This window comes from Zootoca vivipara, chromosome 17, assembly GCF_963506605.1.
Source record: "Zootoca vivipara chromosome 17, rZooViv1.1, whole genome shotgun sequence".
Classification (NCBI taxonomy): Eukaryota; Metazoa; Chordata; class Lepidosauria; order Squamata; family Lacertidae; genus Zootoca; species Zootoca vivipara.
In genome coordinates this window covers 35,486,012-35,492,126 of record NC_083292.1, presented here as the reverse complement: position 1 = coordinate 35,492,126, position 6,115 = coordinate 35,486,012, and positions in this window count along the sequence as shown.

The window sequence follows — 6,115 nt, the reverse complement described above, 5'->3', positions numbered from 1 at the left end:
TAGAAAGGTCCCCTTCGGGAGGTGAAGGACTCTCCTTCCTTGGAGGTTTTTAAGCAGAGGTTGGATGGCCATCTGCCATGGATGCTTTTAGCTGAGATTCCTGCATTGCGGGGGGTGAACTAGGTGACCCTCAGTGTTCATTCTAATTCTACAATTATATGATTCTGTGATCCTATGCAGTGCTTTTTTTCCTGGGGGAACGCAGGGGTCCACATACCCCTAAACATTTTGTGAATCTTTGTACTTTTGTCCATTTACTGTATTTATTTTCCCCAATCTGAACTATAAAATGGTATTTTCTTGAATCAAAATGAGACTACCCCTAAACATTTTTTAAAAGAAAAAAGCACTGATCCTATGACTAGGCACTCTTTTTTTATCCAATGTGATGAGAATCCAAATTTTGCTCAATCATTTGAAAACCTTTGGATTAAATAAAAACGAGCCCCAATTTGTGGTGGGGCCCATTGTTAATGCTGTTATCGCTTGGGTTTTTCAATAACATTCCCTTCAACACCTGAAGTTTGGAGACAAGTGGTGATCCTTATGTGGCGAAAATGGCGATTTGCATTCACACACAAGAGGAACACTCAGGGGAACCCCCAACATCCCCCCCATTATTATTTTTGCAGAAACACACCCCAAAGAATCTCAAGAAAAGCATTTGTGGAGTACCTGCCTAAACAGCCTAATGTGGGTCAACTGTGCTCTTCAGACATGGAATGTTGATTGACTATTGGGATGAGAAAATGGGAATGGCATGTTGTGTAGGATGGTTTGGCTGGCTGGAACTATGAGAACTGACACACTTCTTCATTCATCCAAAAGAATAATATAATCACAGTGTTGGAGGAGATCCTGTGCACCGTGTAATTCAACCTTCCCCAACCAGATGTCCTGCAGATGAAGTTGAACCGTGACTCCCATCTTCCCTTAACATTGGTCATGCTGGCAGGGACTGAAGGGTGTTGGGGTCCAGCAATATCCGGAGGATGCCACATTGGAGAAGACCAATCTAGCAGGACACTGCTACCCTTCTAGATGTGAAGGCTATGTTCTACCTCCACTGCCATAGGCAGTAGGTCTCTCCCTACCAGTTCCAGGGCATCAGAAGCTGGGAGAGTGTTGCTGTTTTGCTCAGGCAGAGATGGACTTAGGGCAGTGCAACCAGTTCTGCCACACTGAGTGCCGAGCATAGTGTTAGAATAGAAGGCAAGAGGCAGGGGGGCAACTGAATGTTGGCCTCTCCCAGGATGCTGCTGAAATTTGAAAAACCAAAGTCTGCCCCAGGTCAGGTCCTCCTTGTTGGCGTCCCAATAGGGCACCTGGTCAGTGTCAGGCGTCAGGGAATCCGATCCCCCGTCCCCACGGTAGGCTACCAGGAATAGATAGACCACGCTTCCTCAACCTTGGCCCTCCAGATGTTTTGAGACTACAATTCCCATCGTCCCTGAGCACTGGTCCTGCTAGCTAGGGATCATGGGAGCTGTAGGCCAAAAACATCTGGAGGGCCGAGGTTGAGGAAGCCTGAGATAGACATTGAAAGTTCTTACCCAGGCATCCCGAAACTTGGCCCTCCAGATGTTTTTGGACTACAACTGCCATCATCCCTAGCTAACAAGACCAGTGGTCAGGCATTATGGGAATGGTAGCCCCAAAACATCTGGAGGGCCGAGTTTGGGGGTGCCTATTCTTACCAATGTATTTTATTCACTATTCACAGAGAGGCTTAGAAATGCAGCCTTTTGGAGTGATGGCGTTGCTCTGAGCAATCTCCACTCCCCTTCTCTCCTCAATCATCAACAGCACCTTAAGGTGGCCACTTAGGGCCATTTGTCTCTGAGACATTTGCTCTCTTAATTTTAATGCTCGCCGGGTTCTTGGAGAAGGGGTGGTCTGGAATGCTTTCTAGTGATAATGTGTCTGCCAGCTGCTCCAGCTCTGCCTCCTCCTCTCTCATTATTTCCCAGTTTTGCCCCTCATCTGGCTCTGAGCTGTGACCTCAAGCAAACCCCTGCTGTAAATCTATACTGTCTTCCTCTTCTCTGGGAGGTTCAGGCTGGGGGAAGCGATCTCCACCATTCCTCCCCTGCCCAGTGCCTGGCAGTCAGCCACTGTACGAACAGGATGCTGTCAAAGCTTTGGCTTAATCCAGCAGGGTTCTATCTAGACAAATTCATGGAGGGTGAAACTACCAATGGCTACTACCCATGAAGGCTATGTCAGAGGAAGTAAGCCTCTGAATAACACCAGTTGCTGGGGGTTGCATTCAGGGCAGATCCTGTGTACTCAGATGCCACTGAGTTCAACAGGGCTTACACCTTGTTAATTGTGTATCAGATTGCAATCTCTGAGCTGTCAACCGGGAAAATCCAGGAGCAACACATACTTAAACTGTGCAATTCACTCCCACAAGATTGAGTGATGATGGCCATCAGTTTGGACGGATTTAAAAGAAGGTCAGTGGCTGTCAGTGGCTTCATGTTACCTCCAGTGTCAGATGGTGTATGCTTCTGAATACCAGGTGCTCGGACCTGCAAATGGAGAGAATTGCTGTTGCACTCAGGTCCTGCTTGCCACTTTTCCCTGGGCATCTGAGAACATGATGCTGGTCTAGATGGGCCTTTGGCCTGATTCAGGATTGCTCTTCTGGTGTTCTTTTGTTAAAGGTAAAGGGACCCCTCCCCATTAGGTCCAGTCGTGACCGACTCTGCCGTTGTGGTGCTCATCTCACATTTTTGGCTGAGGGAGCCGGCGTACAGCTTCCAGGTCATGTGGTCAGCATCACAAAGCCGCTTCTGGCGAACCAGAGCAGCGCACAGAAAAGGCGTTTACCTTCCCGCCAGAGCGGTACCAATTTATCTACTTGCACTTTGACGTGCTTTTGAACTGCTAGGTTGGCAGGAGCTGGGTCCGAGCAACGGGAGCTCAACCCGTTGCGGGGATTCGAACCTCCGACCTTCTGATCGGCAAGCCCTAGGATCTGTGGTTTAACCCACCATTCCACCCCGGCCCTGTAGTTCTTATGTTAGGGAAAGGCTATCAACCCTTTAGGTAATTGCTTCCATTATCCAACTGCTCTCATCATCTTCTGGCATCCATGTGGAATTAACCCTTCTCCAACATAAGTCACTGTACCGGAGGTGCCAGTTCGCAAGGGTGATTAGGGGGCCAATGTTGCTCATGTGGTGTCCCCATGTCACACGTATGACGCTAGTACATTGGGAGGAGCCAAGAGTGGAGACAAATGTGGTGGTCCTGCAGCTTCAATGGCTCCCCCTTTGCCTCCTCGTGGTACTGCCACTTGCAGGAGGCTGCTTTGAGCCTCCTTCCCCTCCGTGGCAGGGGGAGGAGGAGTCAGCCACTGGAGCCCACATTGCAGTGGGCACCACACTTTGCCTCCACACTTTTGGAACATGGGGGGGGGTTCCTGGCTTCAGCCCCAAAAATATGGGGGTGCCAAATGGACCCAGCCCCCTGGAGCTGGCCCTCTGCTTTGTATTCTTCTATGTGACAGCCCTTCACTGCTCCTGAATACCAGCAGGACATGACTGGGCGAAGGCTATTGTGCTCATTTCTCACTCTCAGGCTTTTCAGTTGTGACTGGTTGTAAGGGCGCTGAATGGCTTCTCACGAGTAAAAGGCTTCCAACTCCGTAGCTGGTTTTTACAGAGTTTTATTATATACATATGTACAAGACAGAGCTTGTTCAGTCCAAGCCAGACTCCGGAAGTGCTGCTTGGCGAGAACGCCTCCAACAAATGAATTTTGGCGCCCTCAGCCTGCGCTTCTGCTCCCGCCATTTGTTCCTCCTGCAGACATGGGGTGAAGGGGAGGGCACACTCCCCTCTCCCCCCGAACTGCTCAACTGCCGAGCAGGTTCCCTGGTCCCTGGCACCTCTCCTTCCACAGCACTCAGACACTTCAGACCTTCCCCCATGCTCCTGTGAGCCGTCAGCATCCTCTGAGCTCTCCTCCGCTGTGAGAGACTCAACACCACCTTTGGAGCGATGCTCTGAACCAGTAGCGTCTTGGAGCCCTTATGCCATCCCGCTGGGCTCCCTGCTGGCTCCTGGTGGTCCCCCGACACTGGTTGACAGCATGAAATCATGAATCATACTGGCCTAGATTGTCCTGACTTCACAGGGCTGTTGTGACAACAAAGCAGAGGGAGTGGCTTTGTTTACTTAACCCCTAGAGAAAGGATCTTCTTAGGAACATAGGAAACTGCCTTATACTGTCATCTCTCCCAGGGTCATCTCTCCAAGGTTTCAGGCAATTCCCCACCACCACCACCACTACTATCTGGAGTTGTTGGGGATTGGACCTGGGACCTTATGCATGCAGAGCAGGCGCTGTTCCACTGAGCTACAGCTTTTCCTGAGTGTCAAGAATGAGCCAGCTCAAAGCGAAGGGTTACAGCCAAATGCAGCAAGCAGGAGAGCCGGCAGCTGCAGAAATCGGCTCATCTTGACCTTGTTGGGTGAGCTGATAAGACAGTAGCTGAGAGCAGGCTGGAACACAGCCAAAGTGTGCTGGAAGCTCAAATGGGCGTGAATAGACAAGGGGACAGTTTGTCGGAAAAGGAAGAGTTGGGCACTAATCTTTTCTTTCTTTCTTTCTTTGAAAAAAGATTTTTATTGTTACCATTCACATTAACACACCATACAGAAAAAGAAATAAACTTCCATCACCACTAAAGAAAAAAAAGAATTAATACATCAATTAATATCCTTCAAGACATAAAATAAAAGTGGTCTTTTTTCTATCTACCCAACTTCCCGTCTATTCCTTATTACAGATTCTGTATTAATTGTTCACTGCCATTGCATAACGAGTTTTGTTCAATTTCAATATCCCTTGATCAATATCCCTTTATTGGTTTTACCCTTTCAATATCCCTTTATTGGTTTTACCACATTTTTAATACTGCTACTGAAATTATTCGAGTTGGGCACTAATCTAATCTCACAAGGAGTCGGTGAATGGGAGGGCTTCTAGACAGGAAGCAAAACAAACGGTGCAGGGGGGGGGGGTCGTTTCAATATATTCTGCAAATCCCTGAGCTGTCTGTTTGTTTTTGCAATAAATCCTCCTTTTTAATTATCTACACTCACTGTGTTATCAAGCTGGGAACCTGGACTCCTGACACTTAGCTGCAAGATCTCAATTACTTCTCCCAAGTGGTATTTTCTTGGAGGGGGGGGGAATGCCAGAACTCACCATGAATGCCTCTCATGTTCTCTTATAATGGCAATGTCACCTGCCTGAGGGGTACAGGAACTAAGTTCCAGTGATTTCTGGCTGAAATAAAGCCCTGCATGTACCACACTGGACCCAGGCTGTTTCCTCTCTCAGAATTAAGCAGAGCCACAGATTCCAAAACACAAAAGACATCTCTTTATTTACACCACAGCAATGTAGAGTCTAAGCTCCCTCTTGTGGAATTCCTGTGTAAATATATTAACATACTAGCTGGCCCTGCCACATGTTGCTGTGGTTCAGTCTGTTAAATGGAGACTCAGAGTCCCCCTTCAGACTCCCCTCACCTTCAGAGTCCCCCTGTTTTACGCGTGTTCTGTTTACGCAGGCGCATCCCTGTGAGTCCCCCCCACCCTGTGCTGATCCATGACATATCACGCCCTCTCTTCCCACCACCCCCGGCTCATCCCTGTGACTGGTCTGGTCCCACCATGTCCTGACCTATCCCGTCTTCTCCCCCCCACCCCCACCCAGGGGAGTCAGTACCTCCATTCGGCCTAGTCTGTAAAGGCTTCGGCCTAGTATGTAAACGGGAGCCGAGGTGCTGTTGAGAGGAAAGGTTTTATAGGTGTAGTACCAATGTAGCCGCCACTAGAGGGCGCTGCTTTGCAACCTGGTTCTTTTCCCAGCATGCATTTTCTTCTGAGTGGTGTGTTTTGAAACATGGGGTTTTGGGGTTTTTACCTGGCACAGGTGTGACATCTGTCTTTGGAAACGGTACGGGGTTGGTCTCATATTCACATGCGGCATTGTGTCAAAATTTGGATGCAATCGGTCAAGCAGTTTTGGTGAAACATGGATAGTAACGGACATGGCCAGTTTACACACACACACACACACACACACACACACA